Source organism: Oncorhynchus masou, chromosome 30 (genome assembly GCF_036934945.1).
Source record: "Oncorhynchus masou masou isolate Uvic2021 chromosome 30, UVic_Omas_1.1, whole genome shotgun sequence".
Lineage (NCBI taxonomy): Eukaryota > Metazoa > Chordata > Actinopteri > Salmoniformes > Salmonidae > Oncorhynchus > Oncorhynchus masou.
The window spans coordinates 23,276,537-23,298,321 of record NC_088241.1 but is presented as its reverse complement, the minus strand read 5'-3'; the positions used below and the strand labels follow the sequence as shown (position 1 = coordinate 23,298,321).

At 46.8% G+C, this 21,785-nt stretch overlaps 1 pseudogene; it reads right to left on the bottom strand.

Moving 5' to 3' along the window:
• Window positions 1-21,785, bottom strand: part of LOC135521617 (myomesin-3-like) — a 91,095-nt pseudogene that overhangs the window by 12,951 nt on the left and 56,359 nt on the right.

The following is a 21,785-nucleotide window of genomic DNA, read 5'->3' as shown; positions in this document are numbered from 1 at the left end:
GTGATGGGAATCACACCATCGAAAGACTATGCCTCCTAAATGTATAGATCGGTCACTAGGCCATCCATACTTAAGTACAACAAAAGCCTCTTTATCAAATCAATATCTAAACAGTGCCGCTTGGAGCTCTGCAGTGAAATATAGCGGGGGCAGGGGAGATGGGGCATTTGTCCCAAAGTGTATGTCAATTTGACATATCGCCACTAGATGGCATCAGTTCACCTGATTCTGAATCAATGGAAGTAAAGGCACTGCCATGGAGATGGAGGTGGAATTCCAAACTAAGTGAGATAACAAAAAATCCTAAGGGTTCACATCTCAGACATTCTTCTAATGAGGCTGGATAGGTGGCATGCCTGCCTGACTGCTAAACTGGTGGTGGTGGATGGAAAGGATTCAGGGGGTAAAGTCATTTGCATTGGCTTACACAAGCAGGAAGACCAAAGTGCCCTGAGCATGAAGCCTCCGTTGGATCGATATTCTAATTAATCTCATTTACATGGAGGCAGCAAGTGAGAAGCTTGTAAAAATAAGAGAAAAAAGCAAATTCAAAGATGGGAGGAGTATTTTTGGAGGAGACTGGACAGTTGTAGGGGCTGGTTTAGCCAAACAGAGGGCACTGCGTGTGACCTCTGTGTTTTATAAATGCCTGCAAACAGATCAATGGCTTTATATGATAAATACCTTGGACATTAGGGCACATGGTAGCAATATGTTTCGCAATGGAAAAGGAAAACAAGCGTTTCTTATCGGACATTACATCCCTGTTTCAGTTTGCTTTCGTCCTCCTCCTGAACAAGACCCTAGGCAGTGAAAAAGTATGGTTTGCTCCAAACTATTTTTTTTTACTATAAACTATTTTGCAGTGAGGCAGACTTTCAATTGCTTTGTTCTGTTGAGTCTAAAAACAACAATATAACTCTTTTGCACGTCATAAAATTACAGGTCACAGTTGCAAAAAGAGACAGGTGACAATTTTAACTTTCCATTAGTCTCCATGGACACCACTACTTGTTGCCTAGTGACACAGCTAAGGTAGTAGAGGGAATGTGTTTTTTCCTCCAGTATACTTCCACCAGAGCCTTATGTTCAGCTCTCTGACCACCACTAATTCTGTTTTCTACATAGATACAAAGACAGTTAGTTCTAATGGAGTGTATTCCAGGGATAAATGTTTTTTACTGATTTATTACATACATAATTATTATTGATTATCAGAGGCGCAACTTTAGTTTTAGAAGTGAGGGGGACCTACCCGACCGTTCCCGAGGCGTCCACATGGTCCTAAAGCTTCGTTTAGTATCACATTCCAATGGGGGCGACAATGGGGCGCCAAAAATGCAATTTCAGAATGTGGGGGGTTCCTCCCTTCCCCAATGAAAGTTGCACCCCTGTTGGTTATTACATTTGAGTTATTCCACGGCATTGTTGAATAATTGGCTAGGAAGCCATTCTAGAGAGGGCATTACATGTTAATACACGGGACAGTTGGAAAATATTTAGGTCACCTCTGAAGTAGTTCCAACAATAGGCACCTTTTAACTTTCTAAACCACCGCACCATGCAGAAAGATACAGAAAGCCAAAACAAAATCAAATCACGGCAGGTAGCCTAGTGGTAAGAGCGTTGGACTAGTAACCGAAAGGTTGCAAGATTGAAACCCTGAGCTGACAAGGTAAAAAGCTGTTGTTCTGCCCCTGAACAAAGCAGTTAACCCTCTGTTCCTAGGCAGGCAGTTAACCCACTGTTCCTAGGCAGGCAGTTAACCCACTGTTCCTAGGCAGGCAGTTAACCCACTGTTCCTAGGCAGGCAGTTAACCCATTGTTCCTAGGCAGGCAGTTAACCCTCTGTTCCTAGGCTGTCATTGGAAATAAGAATTTGTTCTTAACTGACTTGACTAGTGAAATAAAGGTAAAATATATACATTTTTTAGTGGTCACAAACACGTGATTAGCAGATGTTATTGCGGGGTAGCGAAATGCTTGTGTTTCTAGCTCTGACTGTGCAGTAATATCTAATAAGTAATATCTAACACATTACACAACATATACCCAATACACACAACTCTAAGTAGGAATGAATTAAGACTACATACGTATGGAGCGATGTCAGAGCGGAATGGACTAAGATACAGTAGAATAGTATAGAATATAGTGTATACATATGAGTCGAGTAATGCAAGTTAACATTATTAAGTGAATGAGATACCGTAGAATAGCTTAGAAAACAGTATATACATATGAGATGAGTAATGCCAGATATGTAAACATTAAGTGACTAAGATATTGCAGGATAGTATAGAATACAGTATATACATATGAGATGAGTAATGCAAGATATGTAAACATTATTAAAGTGACATTATTAAAGTGGCCAGTGATTTCTAGTCTATGCCTATAGGCAGCAGCCACTCAATGTGCTAGTGATGTCTGTTTAACAGTCTGATGGCCTTGAGATGGAAAAATATCTTCTATCTCTCGGTCCCAGGTTTGATGCACCTGTACTGACCTTCTGGATGATAACGGGGTGAACAGGCAGTGGCTCAGGTGGTGATGTCCTTGATTATCTCTTTGGCCTTCTTGTTGACATCGGTTGCTGTAGGTGTCCTTGAGGGCGGGTGGTTTACCCCCGGTAATACGTTGGGCAGACCGCACCACCCTCTGGAGAGCCTTGCGGTTGCGGGGAGTGCAGTTGCCATACCAGGCGATGATACAGCCCGAAAGGATGCTTTCAATTGTGCATATGTAAAAGTTTGTGAGGGTTTTAGATGACAAGACGAATTTCTTCAGCCTCCTGAGGTTGAAGAAGCTTTGTTGCGCCGCCTTCACCACACTGTCTGTGTGGGTGGTCCATTTCAGTTTGTCCATGATGTATACGCTAAGGAACTTGAAGCTTTCCAACTTCTCCACTGCAGTCCCATCAATGTGGATAGGGGGGGTGCACCCTCTGCTGTTTCCTGAAGCCCACGATCATCTCCTTTGTTTTGTTGACATTGAGTGAAAGTGATATTTCCTACCTTCACCATCTGGGGGCTGCCCGTCAGGAAGTCATGGACTCAGTTGCATAGGGCAGACCAGGGCGGGGAGCAGACCAGGGCCTCGAGCTTAAGGATGAGCTTGGAGGGCACTATGGTGTTGAATAATAAGCTAAAGTCAATAAACAGCATTCTCACAAACGTATTCCTCTTGTCCAGATGGGATGTGGAGTGCATGCAGAGTGATGGCGATTGCATCGTCTGTGGATCTATTGGGGCGGTAAGCAAATTGAAGTGTGTCTAGGGTGGCAGGTAAGGTAGAGGTGATATGATCCTTGACTAGTCTCTCAAAGCGCTTCATGGATGACAGATGTGAGTGCTACGGGGCGATAGTCATTAAGTTCAGTTACCTTTGCCTTCTTGGGTACAGGAACAATGGTGGCCATCTTGAAGGATGTGGGGACAGCAGACTAGGATAGGGATAGATTGAAAATGCCCTTAAACACACCAGCCAGCTGGTCTTAGCACGCTCTGAGGAAGGGGCTAGGGATGCCGTCAGGGCCGGCAGCCTAGCGAGGGTTAACACATTTAAATGTTTAACTCATGTTGGCCACGGTGAAGGGGAGCCCACAGTCCTTGGTAGCGGGCCGCGTCAGCGGCACTGGGTTATCCTCAAAGCGTGCAAAGAATGGGTTTAGCCGGGTTTAGCCGTGGCTGGTTTTCCTTTTGTAGTCCGTGATTGTCTGTAGTCCCTGCCATATACATTGCATGTGTGAGCTGTTGAATTGCAACTCCACTTTATCTCTATATTAGTGTTTAGCTTCTTTGATTGCCTTGCGGAGTGAATCGTTAAATTGCTCTGGGGAGAGTGAACAAAGGATCTGCTCCAGTTATATTATTAATATTCAGCCATATTACCAGTCACTTTGCCATGGTTAAATGCAATGGTTCGAGCCTTCAGTTTCGCGCGAATGCTACCATCTATCCACGGTTTCTGGTTAAGGTAGATTTTAATAGTCACAGTGGGTGCTACATATCCTATACACTTCCCTATAAACTCAGTTCGTGGTCAGATTTGCCGAAAGAAGGGCAGGGGAGGGCCTTGTAAGCATTCCGGAAGTTTGAATAGCATTGGTCGAGAGTCTTAGCAGCGCGAATAGTATAGTCGATATGTTGATAGAACTTCTGCAGCCTAGTCATTAGATTTGCTTTGTTAAAATCCCCAGCTACAATAAATGCAGCCTCAGGACATATGGTTTCCAGTTTGCATAAAGTCCAGTGAAGTTCTTTGAGGGCCGTCAAGGTTTCGGCTTGAGGTGGGATGTAAACGGTCGTGGCGAGGACGGAGAAGATTTATCTTGGGAGATAATATGGTCGGCATTTAATTGTGAGGTATTCAAGGTCGGAAGAACAAAAGGACTTGAGTTCCTGAATTTTCCAAGAATTACACCATGAGTCATTAATCATGAAACACACCCCTCCGCCTTTCTGCTTCCCGGGGAGATATTTATTCCTGTCTGTGCGATGGACTGAGAATCCTGCTGGATTTACAGACTACGTCAAAGTATCCCGAGAGAGCCATGTGGAATAAAGTGTTATAGGCCCCGATGTCTCTCTGGAAAGAAATCCTTGGTCTATGCACATCAACTTTGTTATTCAAAGACTGAACATTAGCGAGTAATATATTGGGAAGCGGTGGGTGGTGGGGCGTCTCCTAAGTCAAACCAGCAGGCCACCTCGAATGTCTCTCCTCCGCCCTTTTGAGTCAGCCACTGGAATAAGTTAAATTGCTCTGGGGAGAGTGAACAAAGGATCTGCTCCAGTCGTATTCCTGGTCGTAATGCTGGTAGTTCTGGTGAGTTACCACCGCTCCAATAGTTATTCCCAGCTGTATGTAATGACACAAAACATTTCCCGAGCTAATCATGTAAAAGTACATAAAAAAACTAAATACTGCATTGTTGTCTAATTGCTAGTCGCAATGCTGCCATCTCCGTTGGTGCCATCTTATTGATTCAAACCGAAATAGGATACATTGTAAACGCAGGTCCAACGAGGGAAAACTTAGCTAGCTAGATAGCATTCATTTGTTTTTTGCAAATACTTTTTTTTTGCGGCATCTGATGACCTAATGTGGTGAATGATGAACATGAATTCATCCGGTTCTTCATGACGCAATTGAAGCTATGCTGTCAAATCCTTCCACATGTTTGTAGTTTGACCAGCTGTTTTCAGCAACTGGTATTGTTGAATTTGTTTGTCATAATGGCAGATTTGCTAGCCACAAATGATTTAGCCATAGTAGCTTCCAGCCTAGTGTTTGATATGCAATGCGAACTCCTCTACTGTAATGAACGGTGTGTCCTTAACAACCAGATGTTCTGAAAAGCAGATGCGGGGACTCTGCTCAGATGTTTATCTTCCGCCTGCTACGTTGGCTACCTAACCGACTGAACTAATGACTAGGTTTGGTGGGAGGATGAAAAAGTATGAATTTAATTATCAAAATGGAAATATCAATTAAAACATGTCATTTCTACCGGTGAAAATGTGCTTCAGTATTATTTTCTTTGGCAACTTTGGTACAAGCAGGATAAATGCCTCCACTCTGTACATTATCTTGGAACTAATGAACACACGGTCAATTATTTACAAGATAATATATAGAGCATCAGCGTTTATCCCTTACTTAACATTACTCTGGTAGAGGGTCTTTGTCATGTGAAGTGTGACCCAACATTCTAACGGCAGTGACACCTGGGTACCAGAACCTTCCTCACCTTGTGCTGCCTCTCCTTGGCAGGCTTGGTGTTGACATTTCTCCAGGAGTCCAGCTCTTTGTCCTTCTGATCCAGGTAGTAGCCTCGTACAAGGTCTCCTCCATTGTTAGCAGGGGCTCTCCAGGTGAGAATCATCTCAGAGCCAGTGCAGAGCAGCAGGGCGATGGCAGAGGAAGGGGATGGGGCGACTGGGAAGGGGAGATGTGTTTGAAAAGAAAGTTTTGGCATACTAGACTTTTCCTCAGCCTGCCCAGAGACAAACAAAAAAAGTATTACATTAAGATAGATAGTTTAGATGGATAGTGTTTTGAATAAATAGCTAATCAGCTTCTATTATTCTCTATTCCATTCCATTCTATTCTATTCTGGCCACTTCAGTGTATCAGGTCAGTTAATTTAAGGCCACACAGGGTTCCAGACACAAAGTATTGGATTTCAGCCTTATCACCAACTGATCCGAGACCAGCTTCGGAATCTGGCATCACTGCGAGTGGCAGCTAAAATGAACGGTCATTACAATGTAGCAGTCTGCAGAGTGCATATTTGTATTATTATTATTACTATTATCAGACATACTGTTATAGGGTAAGACAGCAGTGAGCGGGGTCAGTAGTTATTCATCAGGTGCCTACCTCATCACACGTCTATTTATTTCACTGTGTTTGTGGACAAACACAATAATCAGGAGTCTACCCATTAGATCTAATAACTGTCATCGCGTAATGGGTCCATGAGGCTGTTATGAACTAATGGTGAATTGAGGTCAGGAATAGATTGATGAAGAGAAAGGAGAAAACAGAGTAACAAGCCTTGGCTACTAACAAAGACTGACTGAAAAAGAAAATGGACCCCAACTTATTTACATGATCACTTAATATTTTGGATTACACCTCCTTATCCCGTCTGATTAGCCAGTGAAAGTGTGAATAAGAGATCACTACGAAAGCATTCACAACTTATCAACACGTTTCCCCGCGTCCCTGTCAGGTGTAACTGTTTGATATGACAGCAGGGTCGTATTCATCAGGCACCAAATGGAGGAAAACGGGCAGGGAAAGAAGGGAGCAACTATCTGAACTTGTTCAATAAGAAACACTAGTTTTATTTGTTGAATTATTTCTTCATTATTTCAGTTTGCCCTAATGAATATGTCCCAGGAGCATGTCCACCATTGTGGGTCAGTCCGCAGTTTTTTTGTCTGGTACTCACCGAGAACTGCTTTCACCAAGATAGGAGCAGACTCGTTGGAGTAGATACTGTTCGCAGCTCGCCCCACAGACTCAACTCTGAACACATACTCCTTCCTCGACTTCAGACCATGGACTGTAAACCCGAGAGGAAAAAACAAGTAATTTAGGCCTAGGTGTTTCCATGTCAAATTTTACTATGCATATAGTCCTAATGCCTAAGCATTGCTTTCTACATTGGGATGGTTCTATGGACTAAAAAACAATTTAACTGGAAATGTCAATGGAGCAGGACTAGGCTTAATCTGTGTCCTGGAAACTGGCCCATCATGTTCTGTTGTAGAATTAGTGGCAAGAGAATAAACAACAATATTTATCCAACACACAATAGAAACAGCATTCAAAAAAGAGGATCTCAGTTCATTTAAATGCGTTCAGTACTGTGCTTGGTGTGGGTGGTTGGCTTGTTGTTGATCGTCCTCCACTCTTGCTTCCCAGCCTCGCTGTAGTACAGGTAGTATCCCAGAATGCCCTCTTTCTCCAAGGGCTCCTGCCACTGAAGCAGGACAGCAGAATCTGTGTCTCGGATGGCAAAGACGGAGGTGGCTGGAGCAGGAGCAGCTAACAAGATAACACAGAAAACACAGAGCTCAGCTGATTGGCACACTCTTAAGAAAATAAAATTCTATCTGAAGCCATCCCTGTAGTGAACCCTGTATGGCTCAAGGTAGGACTGTTTTTAAACACTTCCAAAGAGAAGGTCCTGAAGGTAGAACCACCCTAGATGAAAAAGGTTCATTGAAGATCCATTGTCCCTGTGTAGAATAACTCGAGGACAGATTTTTAATATTTCTAACAGTATACACAAATCCATATAAATGGAACTAGTATAACATTAAAGAAAAAATATGTTTATCCCTCTCCCTCACCTTGGGGTTGTCCCAGTGAGATTGGCAGGCTCGGCTCTGAGGATTCGCTCACGCCATACTTGTTGGCGGAGCGCACACGGAAGCAGTAGGACTTCCCCTTCTGTAGGTTAAACATGGGGAACCTGGGAGAACCCACTGTTTTTCCCTGCAATGGACTGATGGACAGAAGGAAGTACGAACAGAGAGAGACAGGCAGGCAGAAAGAGACAGGCAGGCAGACAGGGGCAGACAGACAGACGGACAGGCAGGCAGAAAGAGACAGGCAGGCAGACAGGGGCAGACAGACAGACAGACAGGCAGGCAGAAAGAGACAGGCAGGCAGACAGGGGCAGACAGACAGACAGACAGACAGACAGACAGACAGACAGACAGGCAGACAGGCAAGCAGGCAGAGAGAGACAGGCAGGCAGACGGGCAGACAGACAGACAGACAGGCAGGCAGAAAGAGGCAGGCAGGCAGACAGGGGCGGGCAGACAGACAGACAGACAGACAGACAGACAGACAGAAAGAGGCAGGCAGGCAGACAGGGGCGGGCAGACAGACAGACAGACAGGCAGGCAGAAAGAGGCAGGCAGGGGCAGACAGACAGACAGACAGACAGACAGACAGACAGACAGACAGACAGACAGACAGACAGAAAGAGACAGGCAGGCAGACAGGGGCAGACAGACAGACAGAGGCAGGCAGACAGACAGACAGACAGGCAGGCAGAAAGAGGCAGGCAGGGGCAGACAGACAGACAGACAGACAGACAGACAGACAGACAGACAGACAGAAAGAGACAGGCAGGCAGACAGGGGCAGACAGACAGACAAAGGCAGGCAGAAAGAGGCAGGCAGGCAGACAGGGGCAGACAGACAGAAAGACAGGCAGACAGACAGAAAGACAGACAGGCAGGCAGGCAGACAGGGGCAGACAGACAGGCAGACAGGCAGACAGACAGACAGACAGACAGACAGACAGGCAGGCAGACAGGGGCAGACAGACAGGCAGGCAGAAAGAGGCAGGCAGGCAGACAGGGGCAGACAGACAGACAGACAGAAAGACAGACAGACAGGGGCAGACAGACAGACAGACAGGCAGGCAGAAAGAGGCAGGCAGGCAGACAGGGGCAGACAGACAGACAGACAGACAGGCAGGCAGAAAGAGGCAGGCAGGCAGACAGGGGCAGACAGACAGACAGACAGACAGACAGACAGACAGACAGAAAGAGACAGGCAGGCAGACAGGGGCAGACAGACAGACAGACAGACAGACAGGCAGACAGAAAGAGACAGGCAGGCAGACAGGGGCGGGCAGACAGACAGACAGGCAGACAGAAAGAGACAGGCAGGCAGACAGGGGCAGGCAGACAGGCAGGCAGACAGAAAGAGGCAGGCAGGCAGACAGGGGCAGACAGACAGGACAGACAGACAGACAGACAGACAGACAGACAGACAGGGGCAGACAGACAGACAGACAGACAGACAGAAAGAGGCAAGCAGGCAGACAGGGGCAGACAGACAGACAGACAGACAGGCAGGCAGAAAGAGGCAGGCAGGCAGACAGGGGCAGACAGACAGACAGAAAGAGACAGGCAGGCAGACAGGGGCAGACAGACAGACAGACAGACACAGACAGACAGACAGACAGACAGACAGACAGACAGAAAGAGACAGACAGACAGGCAGGCAGACAGGGGCAGGGCAGACAGACAGACAGGCAGACAGAAAGGGGCAGGCAGACAGCAGGCAGACAGGCAGACAGACAGACAGACAGACAGACAGACAGACAGACAGACAGAGGCAGAAGGGGCAGACAGACAGAAAGGGACAGACAGACACAGACAGACAGACAGACAGACAGACAGGGACAGACAGACAGACAGACAGACAGACAGACAGACAGACAGGGGCAGACAGACAGACAGGCAGAAAGGAACAGACAGACAGACAGACAGACAGGACAGACAGACAGGAAGGGACAGACAGGCACAGAAAGGGACAGACAGGCAGGCAGAAAGGGACAGGCAGGCAGACACAGACAGACAGACAGACAGAAAGGGACAGACAAAGAGACAGAGACAGACAGACAGAAAGGGACAGACAGACAGACAGAAAGGGACAGACAGACAGAAAGGGACAGACAGGCAGGCAGGCAGAAAGGGACAGGCAGGCAGACACAGACAGACAGACAGGCAGGCAGAAAGGGACAGGCAGGCAGACACAGACAGACAGACAGACAGACAGACAGACAGACAGATAGACAGAAAGGGACAGACAAAGAGACAGAAAGAGACAGACAGACAGAAAGGGACAGACAAAGAGACAGACAGGCAGACAGACAGACAGAAAGGGACAGAAAGGGACAGACAGAAAGGGACAGAAAGGGACAGACAGACAGGGACAGAGACAGGCAGAAAGGGACAGGCAGGCAGACACAGACAGACAGACAGGCAGAAAGGGACAGGCAGGCAGACACAGACAGAAAGAGACAGAAAGAGACAGACAGACAGACAGACAGACAGATAGACAGGACAGACAGGACAGACAGGACAGACAGGACAGACAGGACAGACAGGACAGACAGACAGTGAATCACTCAATCCTATTAATCAAATTGTTTTTCACTGTTGTGTATCTTTTCTTCTGCTCCATTAACTTGGCTCCCATATCTTTTAGTAATTTAAAAAAAATGTACATTTGAATAAAACCCAGTGTTTAAAAGGAGATCAGCAATTATAAAGCGCATGCCCAAGGGTGAGCCGAGGATATTTGAATATTCCTGGGTGGAACAGAAGCGGGAGATCTTGATAATTTCAGATGCTTTTGATGGATTGGACAGTTTTATTACAGAGTTACTTATAAAAGTCCAATAAAAATAAATTTCCTGTGGCAGTTTGCCACTACTCTTCTCATTATTGGAACTGCAAGCTGTTGGGCATCTAGAATGCAGAGTCCTGGTTGATATTGAAGAACTGGGGCACTTTTGGGAAGATGTAAAATTAATGATCCCTCCCAGCACTTTAATTCTTTAGGGAACGTTTTATTTTCCTGGGCGGCCATTTTGATAAACCAGAACTTTGACAAACTCATTGTAAGACATTCATCAAAATAGGAGCACTTGTGTCCTGTATAGTTTGGTGGCCATGTATGAACACACATGTACTATAAAACCTCAACGTTAAAACTAAACCAGAACAAAACTGTGGCTAATTCACAACCGCGAACCTATAAAACCAAGAGTTATACTTTGAATCACCCCAAAGCCTAGAGACAGAGCTTTGACCCAGCTAACAATTATAGGGAGAGAGAACGTTTTTGTAATGTTACGCATAATGTTACCCTAATGTTTGTGTCCAGTTTTCCGTTAGTTAGGGAATCATTCTATCTAAAACCTTGTGAGAATTTTTTTAATGTACGTTTTGGTGTTAAAGTTGGGAGAACATTCCCTTAATGTCAAACATAACTTATCAAGAATGTGGTTACAACTTTCTCAACATTAATGTCCTAGACGTGTTTTACGGGACATTGCAAGAACATTAATGCGTCCCGTTTTCGAGGGTTAGGAGAATATTCCATCAACGTTTCGATACCTTTAGGGCATGTGTTCTTGCAGTGGCCCTGTCCAGAAGAAACCCTAACCACCACCCCTCCCTAGGCACTTGTGTAGATCTGAAACAACTGGTTCAGTGAATACACTTTGAAGTAAATCTCACCTCTGTTAAAAGTACCCTCAAAAAAATATTTTATTGATCACAGTGATTCAGGGCTATCATTAAAACAGGTTAATGTACCCCACCAATATTAGACAACTATACAGAAAGCCTTTAAATTGCTGATATAAGTCAATCAAATCAATTATAAGAGAATAATCCGATTAACTGACACAGACATGGTGGCGCATCGGGACGATAGAAGTACGGTGACCTAAGAGGTTGTGAGTTCACAATCACAGGTTAGGACATGTTGAATAATAATTACTGTATAAATGAACATGCACAATGTAATGATGTGTGTAAGTTGAAAACACTTTGTTAAAAGCACCTGTGTGTGAGTATCCCTAACCTTGGCAACAGACAAAGAGCTATAAATTTACCATCAGCCGTTCACCAATCAGGGCCTTGATTGGCTTGGCATCAATAAGTGATGTGTAATTCATATTTTATTTGTGTGTGCTTGGTGGAACTTTGATGGAATATTCTCCTGACCCACAGAAAACTGGATACGTAAATATTTTGTTCTTGCAACGTTCCAATGAAATGTGTCTAGAACATACACCGAGTGTACAAAACATTAGGAACACCTTCCGAATAATGAGTTCCACCCCCACTGTGCCCTCAGAACAGACTCAATTTGTCAGGGCATGAACTCTACAAGGTGTCAAAAGCGTTCCACAGGGATGGTGGCCCATGTTGACTCCAATGCTTCCCACAGTTGTGTCATGTTGGCTGGATGTCCTTTGGGTGGTGGACCATTCTTGATACACATAGGAAATTGTTGAACGTGAAAACACAGCAGGGTGGCAGTTCTTGACATACTCAAACCGGTGTGCCTGGCACCTACAACCATACCCCTTTCAAAGGCACTAAAATATTTTGTCTTACCCATTCAGCCTCTGAAAGTCACACATACACAATCATTGTCTCAAGGCTTAAAAATCATTCTTGAACCTGTCTCATCCCCTTCATCTCCACTGATTGAAGTGGATTTAACAGGTGACATCAATAAGGGATCATAGGTTTCACATTGATTCACCTGGTCAGTCTATGTCATGGAAATGTTTTGTACTCTTAATATCTTAAATTCTGAGAACATGGTCACCATGTTCCGGGTATGTTCTATTTGACATTAAAAGAATGGTCTCTTGGAAACGTTCCTTGCACATCACGGGAACATTTGTTGGTAGTTCATGAAAAAGCAAATTAACTAGCGACGCCAAAACGCACGCCACGAGAGAGCAACTTCAAGGTCTCTCAATTTTTAATGAGTGCACTGATGCCCACCTAAACTGACACCGGCAGCCATATAAGTGTTTTTCCCCCTCCCCTTTAATCTTTAATTAGCATAGTGGGCAGAGCTCTTCATTAATTTGGCCCGGAGTCTAAAGTTAGTCTACAGAACAGTAAAACAGGTCAATGGGAAGCTGCGGGCTGACACTACACGCACTGAGATGGCCGGGTTGAGGGTTAATTGGACCTGCGTTTTAATGAGTGTTTAGGTGGTCTGTGTGTGTGTGTGTGTGTGTGTGTGCCTGTGTCTCTGTATTGTGCGTATGAGTAGGAGCACAGGCCTTAACTCACCTCCTCCACATAGAAGGTAAGTTGCTCCTTGCCTCTCGGCACTGGCTCAGTCCAGCTAAGCACGGCGTAGTTGTCACTCACCTCACAGGCATGGACACCAGTGGGAGGGGGAATGGGACTTTCATCTGACCTGAGGTCAGAGGGAAGAAGGGAGGATGGGTGTAGAAGATAGTAAAGACAACAGGGTCATGGTACGAAGGAGAAAACGTTTTGAGATAGTACACCTCCCTATCTGAACATGTCCAATAGGAACACATTTTCCTTTTCCATTGCAAATATTTTTGCTACGGTGTACCCTGCTAAACAAGACCCGGAGCATTGGATCACATGACCAAGCAAGGGTCAGATATAAAATCTGTTTTTTTTAAAATGAGAAAAGAGAGTGCCTCGAAAAGAGAGTATGGTGGGTCTATGAGGTTGAGGTAGTACTTTATTTCTCATCATAATAGTACACCATTCCCTGGTGTTTCCATGGCGTTTGCCTCCTCCTCCCTCTTTGAGCTACATCAGGGCATTGTTATGATCCCTATTCAGAGAGAAGCAATCTGACTACCCTGGGCTATAATGTGCATTTACTAGGACACCATAGAGAATAGTCCACCTAATGGAAGAAAATACATTGCTTTCACAAAACTATTAACACGATGGAAGATATGAAGGAACATGACGTTGTTATATTAAATATCATAGGCGACACAAAACACGGATGGGTTTTGTAGTAAAAAAAGACAGTGAAAGACAAGTGTTTTCAATGACAACAGTGTGCGCATTGCCTGATTTTGACCAGTTGTCAGTAGGCATTGCTTGTCTGCTAATTGGTTGATGATGTCATTGGAAACACTTATCTTTCTCTATCTTTTTTTACGACAAAACACAGAAACACGCCATTTTCACACATGTTGATGTTGGTGCTGGAGATTATGAATATGAAGTTGACAAATGTTACAATTTTAAACTGCCACAGGTTATTTCTGTCCCATGGCAAAAGTGTTACAGTTAACTGTTCCTCCCCCCAAAAATCGTTTTTTTTTTACCAAAACAAAAACTAAAAATCACTTTCCATTTCCACTTATACTGTGTTTTCAAAATACCCCTCCATATAACCTCCCACCCAAAAAATAAAATAAAATCCCCTCAAGAGAGGAATGATACATCATGTCAAACTGTGTAGAAATGCAGAACATGTGCTTTCAAATGACAAAAGAGTACCAAGGGGAAAGCAGAAATATGCAGTGGTACTGTATCGTAAGTATTCGGTCTAGAGTAAGTAGCTGGGAGATACCATTGAAAAGGCTGTAGTGCCATAGCTACAAACACGGTTATTAATAGTACTACAATGATGATATATGTGGTTTCTCACTTTCCAGCTGATCTTTATTGATGGTGATCTCTCTAACTCTGTCCACCTTGATAACTGATTGAGAAGAAAAAGCGACAGAAATAAAGGAAGGAAACGCATGATAGCACAATGACTAGATGACATGGAAGAAGCCGTCCATCCAATGCCAGCATGCCAGGGCTCAGCAGAGAGAAAGGTAGAGAGAGAGAGAGAAAGAGAGATGGGGGAAACAGTCAGAGGCAAGCCAACCTTCTGGCCGTACTTCATCTGCGCCTAATGACCCATAGCATCTGACCAGAGCACCTATCTGTCCTCTCCGCTACACTCTCTCTCTCATAGCAGCCCCCCCCCACCCCACACACACACACGCACACACAATATATACTCTATGTGTTCTATTTAGCCTATGTTATCTGTCTCTATCTATATAATGACCTCCACCCAGAGTGTGTTTAGTGTGTAAATCTGAGTGTGCAGATTACCCATAGTTCTAGTGTGTTCTAAAGGGTCGGTGGTGATGACAGGCTCGGTGGCCTTAGAGGGGCGTCCCACACCTGCCTGGTTGACGGCACACACCCTGAACTGGTAGATGGTGCTGTCACTCAGACCCCTCACAGGGTAGTGACATGCATGCCTTCTTAATGGTGTCATTGCAACTCACCCACTGCCCACTACCAATGTCACACCTGGGAATAGGGAGAGAGAGAGTGGAAGAGAGCGAGGGAGAGTGAGGGCGAGAGAGAAAGAGACCATGTGAGAAGGGAAAGGAGAAGATCAGAGACTTTAAAAAAAAGAAATCACAACTTTATGACTTCCAAAATTGTTTTTAGCGCAACATTCCCCAATTTGGTTATTTCTCCATGAAATATAATTTTGTCATTATAAAATACATTTGTAAACATTTTTGATTGCATAAAAGAAAAAACACATTTTACGCAACAAAGGACAATCATTTTTCAACCCAAATATTTATAAGTCTCCCAACTCATTTATAAGAAAAAGTGAAGAAGAAAAGCAGCCGTCAAATGCTGATAAATTAATACTGAACATGAAGCAATGCCACATGGGAAAGCAAAAAAAGTAAGGAAATAGCATGAGAGAACATTAAGCTGTGTATGTGTTCCTAGGCAACTGGAAGGTTAGGTCTCTGATAGGTCTTTCTCTGATACATATTATATATATATATGATTATACATATATTGTATAAGACAGAGAGAGACCTAACATTAGTCTGTAATGTGCCCTCTGCATGCATGATAGAGAAGATGTGTAAGTACGATGAAAGTATGCATACACACACACACACACACACACACACACACACACACACACACACACACGCACATCGATCAGCTTCAGTGATTAGTGAGCACCTGTTACCTACGGGAGGACTTTGATGCTGTTAACGCTGTGTTCCATGTTGAATTATTATCACACATATCATCCATCTTCTTTGGGCTTTGCCAAATGGATATTACATCAAAGTTGGCTGGGGTTTTATCTGCCCGATTCAATTTCCTCACACACAGCAGAGTAAGATGTGGCCCAACAGTTTAGTCTCGTTTGCTGTGCGTTGTTGATTTTGAGTAAACAACGATAGCTCATATCTAAGATAACTCTTTTTGTTTAGATTGAACGTACACCTGAGTAGATCTAGTCATTATCCGTGATATATTGAGAGCGCACGTTGCACTTTGAGAATTTACCCTGAGAGTAGTTTATTGCCATTTACCTCCTCAGAGTAATTCTAATCCCCTTTTCACACTATAGTGCTAACGCAAAACTTACTGTTTTGGCCTGGGGCGGCAGGTAGCCTAGTGGTTAGAGCATTGGGCCGGCAACAGAAAGGTTGCTAGATCCAATTATTGAGCTGACAAGGTAAAAATATGTCGTTCTGCCCCTGAACTGTCACGCCCTGGTCATAGTATATTGTGTTTGTCTTCATTTATTTTGTCAGGCCAGGGTGTGACATGGGTTTTTTGTATGTGGTGTGTTTGTATTGGGATTGTAGCTTAGTGGGGTGTGCTAGTTAAGTCTATGGCTGTCTGAAGTGGTTCTCAATCAGAGGCAGGTGTTTATCGTTGTCTCTGATTGGGAACCATATTTAGGCAGCAATATTCATTGAGTGTTTCGTGGGTGATTGTCCTTATTCTGTGTTAGTTTACACAAGTATAGGCTGTTTTGGTTTCTGTTACGTTCATTACGTTTATTGTTTTGTAGTGTTTGTGTTTAGTGTGTTTGTCATTAAACATGAATCGTAATCTACACACCTCATTTTGGTCCGATCCTTGCTACACCTCTTCGTCAGAGGAGGAGTTAGAAGAAAACCGTAACAGAATCACCCACCACAAAAGGACCAAGAGGCGTGTCAACAGGCAGGAGCCGCAGGAGAAGCAACAGCGGCAGCAGGAGCAACAAAATGAGGAATGGACATGGGAGGATGTTTTCGATGGCAAGGGTTGCTACACATGGGAGGAAATACTGGCTGGAAGAGATCGCCTCCCATGGGAACAGGTGGAGGCACTTAGGAGAGCAGAGGCAGCCGGAGAGAGGAGCCGGCGTTATGAGGGAACACGGTTGGCAAGGAAGCCCAGGAGTCAGTCCCAAAAATTTCTTGGGGGGTGGCTCACAGGGAGTATGGCGACGCTAGGTAGAAGACCTACGCCAACTTCCTGTGGTTACCGGGGGGCTAGAGAGACCGGGCAGGCACCGTGTTATGCTGTGGTGCGCACGGTGTCCCCAGTGCGGGTGCATAGCCCGGTGCAGTATATTCCAGCTCCGCGTATCGGCCGGGCTAGAGTGAGCGTCGAGCAAAATGCCATGAAGCCGGCTCTATGCATCTGGTCCCCAGTGCGTCTCCTTGGGCCGGCTTACATGGCACCAGCCTTGCGCACGGTGTCCCCGGTTCGCCTGCATAGCCCAGTGCGGGCTATTCCACCTCGCCGCACTGGCAGAGCGACCGGGAGTATTCAACCAGGTAAGGTTGGGCAGGCTCGGTGCTCAAGAGCTCCAGTGCGCCTGCACGGTCCGGTCTACCCAGTACCACCTCCACGCACCAGCCCTCCGGTGGCAGCTCCCCGCACCAGGCTTCCTGTGCGTGTCCTCGGCCCAGTACCACCAGTGCCAGCACCACGCATCAGGCCTACAGTGCGCCTCGCCTCTCCAGCGCTGCCAGAGCCTTTCTCCTCTCCTGCGCTGCCGGAGTCTCCCGCCTGTTCAGCACTGCCAGAGCCTTCCTCCTCTCCTGCGCTGTCGGAGTCTCCCGCCTGTTTAGCGCTGCCAGAGCCTTCTGCCTCTCCAGCACTGCCGGAGTCTCCCGCCTGTTTAGCGCAGCCAGAGCTGCCAGCCTACATGGAGCAGCCAAAGCTGCCAGTCTGCATGGAGCAGCCAGAGCTGCCAGTCTGCATTGAGCAGCCAGAGCTGCCAGTCTGCATGGTGCAGTCAGAGCTGCCGGTCTGCAGGGAGCAGCCAGTCTGCAAGGAGCTGCCAGTCTGCAAGGAGCTGCCAGAGCTGCCAGTCTGCAAGAAGCCACCAGAGCTGCCAGTCTGCAAGAAGCCACCAGAGCTGCCAGTCTGCAAGAAGCCACCAGAGCTGCCAGTCTGCATGGAGCCGCCAGAGCCGCCAGTCTGCATGGAGCAGCCAGAGCCGCCAGTCAGCATGGAGCAGCCAGACCTGCCAGTCAGCATGGAGCAGCCAGAGCCGCCAGTCAGCATGGAGCAGCCAGAGCCGCCAGTCAGCATGGAGCAGCCAGAGTCTGCCAGGATCAGCATGGAGCAGCCAGATCCGCCAGTCAGCATGGACTCATCCGCCAGTCTGCCAGACTCTTCCAGATCCGCCAGTCAGCCAGACTCTTCCAGATCCGCCAGTCAGCCAGACTCTTCCAAATCCGCCAGTCAGCCAGACTCTTCCAGATCCGCCAGTCAGCCAGACTCTTCCAGATCTGCCAGTCAGCCAGACTCTTCCTGATCCGCCAGTCAGCCAGGATCCGCCAGTCAGCCAGACTCTTCCAGATCTGCCAGTCAGCCAGGATCCGCCAGTCAGCCAGACTCTTCCAGATCTGCCAGTCAGCCAGACTCTTCCAGATCCGCCAGTCAGCCAGACTCTTCCAGATCCGCCAGTCAGCCAGACTCTTCCAGATCCGCCAGTCAGCCAGACTCTTCCAGATCCGCCAGTCAGCCAGGATCTGCCAGAACCGCCAGCCAGCCAGGATCTGCCAGATCCAACCACCTGCCTGAGCTTCCCCTCAGTCCCAAGCTACCCCTCAGTCCCGAGCTTCCCCTCAGTCCCGAGCTTCCCCTCAGTCCCGAGCTGCCCCTCAGTCCCGAGCTGCCCCTCAGTCCCGAGCTGCTGCCCCTCCCCTCAGTCCCGAGCTGCCCCTCAGTCCAGTGGGGTTCTGGGTGAGGACTACTAGGCCATGGTCGGCGGCGAGGGTGGACTATCCAAGGACGCGAGGAGGAGGGACTAAGACTTTGATAGAGTGGGGTCCACGTCCCGCACCGGAGCCGCCACCATGGACAGACGCCCACCCGGACCCTCCCCTATGGTTTTTGGTGTGCGTCCGGGAGTCCGCACCTTAGGGGGGGGGGGTTCTGTCATGCCCTGGTTGTAGTATATTGTGTTTGTCTTCATTTATTTGGTCAGGCCAGGGTGTGACATGGTTTTTTTTGTATGTGGTATGTTTGTATTGGGATTGCAGCTTAGTGGGGTGTGCTAGTTAAGTCTATGGCTGTCTGAAGTGGTTCTCAATCAGAGGCAGGTGTTTATAGTTGTCTCTGATTGGGAACCATATTAAGGCAGCCATATTCATTGAGTGTTTCGTGGGTGATTGTCCTTATGTCCTTTTTCTGTGTTAGTTTACACAAGTATAGGCTGTTTCGGTTTCTGTTACGTTCATTACGTTTATTGTTTTGTAGTGTATGTGTTGTGTGTTTGTCATTAAACATGAATCGTAATCTACACGCCGCATTTTGGTCCGATCCTTGCCACACATCTTCGTCAGAAGAGGAGTTAGAAGAAAACCATAACATGAACAAGGCAGTTAATTAACCTCTTGATGCTATGGGGGCGCTATTTCATTTTTGGATAAAAAGACGTGCCCGTTTTAAGCGCAATATTTTGTCACAAAAAGATGCTCGACTATGCATATAATTGATAGCTTTGGAAAGAAAACACCGACGTTTCCAGAACTGCAAAGATATTCTCTGTGGGTGCCCTAGAACGGGAGCTACAGGCAAAACCAAGATGAAACGGCATCCAGGAAACCAGTAGGATTTTTTAGGCTCCGTTTTCCATTGTCTCCTTATATGGCTGTGAATGCGAGAGGAATGAGCCTGCCCTTTCTGTCGTTTCCCCAAGGTGTCTGCAGCATTGTGACGTATTTGTAGGGATATCATTGGAAGATTGACCATAAGAGACTACATATTCCAGGTGTCCGCCCGGTGTCCTCCGTCGAAATTGGTGCGTCTTTTTCAGCTGCTGGTATTTTTCCATGCGATTCTGAGGGGAAAGCAGGCTTCCACGAACTGCATATCAATGAAGAGATATGTGAAAAAACACCTTGAGGATTGATTCTAAACAACGTTTGCCATGTTTCGGTCGATATTATGGAGTTAATTCGGAGCCGCCAGTCAGCATGGAGCAGCCAGACCTGCCAGTCAGCATGGAGCAGCCAGAGCCGCCAGTCAGCATGGAGCAGCCAGAGCCGCCAGTCAGCATGGAGCAGCCAGATCTGTCAGTCTGCCAGGATCCGCCAGTCAGCCAGACTCTTCCAGATCCGCCAGTCAGCCAGACTCTTCCAGATCCGCCAGTCAGCCAGACTCTTCCAGATCCGCCAGTCAGCCAGACTCTTCCAGATCCGCCAGTCAGCCAGACTCTTCCAAATCCGCCAGTCAGCCAGACTCTTCCAGATCCGCCAGTCAGCCAGACTCTTCCAGATCTGCCAGTCAGCCAGACTCTTCCTGATCCGCCAGTCAGCCAGGATCCGCCAGTCAGCCAGACTCTTCCAGATCTGCCAGTCAGCCAGGATCCGCCAGTCAGCCAGACTCTTCCAGATCCGCCAGTCAGCCAGACTCTTCCAGATCCGCCAGTCAGCCAGACTCTTCCAGATCCGCCAGTCAGCCAGGATCTGCCAGAACCGCCAGCCAGCCAGGATCTGCCAGATCCAACCACCTGCCTGAGCTTCCCCTCAGTCCCGAGCTACCCCTCAGTCCCGAGCTTCCCCTCAGTCCCGAGCTTCCCCTCAGTCCCGAGCTGCCCCTCAGTCCCGAGCTGCCCCTCAGTCCCGAGCTGCCCCTCAGTCCCGAGCTGCCCCTCAGTCCCGAGCTGCCCCTCAGTCCAGTGGGGTTCTGGGTGAGGACTACTAGGCCATGGTCGGCGGCGAGGGTGGACTATCCAAGGACGCGAGGAGGAGGGACTAAGACTTTGATAGAGTGGGGTCCACGTCCCGCACCGGAGCCGCCACCATGGACAGACGCCCACCCGGACCCTCCCCTATGGTTTTTGGTGTGCGTCCGGGAGTCCGCACCTTAGGGGGGGGTTCTGTCATGCCCTGGTCGTAGTATATTGTGTTTGTCTTCATTTATTTGGTCAGGCCAGGGTGTGACATGTTTTTTTTTGTATGTGGTGTGTTTGTATTGGGATTGTAGCTTAGTGGGGTGTGCTAGTTAAGTCTATGGCTGTCTGAAGTGGTTCTCAATCAGAGGCAGGTGTTTATAGTTGTCTCTGATTGGGAACCATATTAAGGCAGCCATATTCATTGAGTGTTTCGTGGGTGATTGTCCTTATGTCCTTGTTCTGTGTTAGTTTACACAAGTATAGGCTGTTTCGGTTTCTGTTACGTTCATTACGTTTATTGTTTTGTAGTGTATGTGTTTAGTGTGTTTGTCATTAAACATGAATCGTAATCTACACGCCGCATTTTGGTCCGATCCTTGCCACACATCTTCGTCAGAGGAGGAGTTAGAAGAAAACCATAACATGAACAAGGCAGTTAATTAACCTCTTGATGCTATGGGGGCGCTATTTCATTTTTGGATAAAAAGACGTGCCCGTTTTAAGCGCAATATTTTGTCACAAAAAGATGCTCGACTATGCATATAATTGATAGCTTTGGAAAGAAAACACCGACGTTTCCAGAACTGCAAAGATATTCTCTGTGGGTGCCCTAGAACGGGAGCTACAGGCAAAACCAAGATGAAACGGCATCCAGGAAACCAGCAGGATTTTTTAGGCTCTGTTTTCCATTGTCTCCTTATATGGCTGTGAATGCGAGAGGAATGAGCCTGCCCTTTCTGT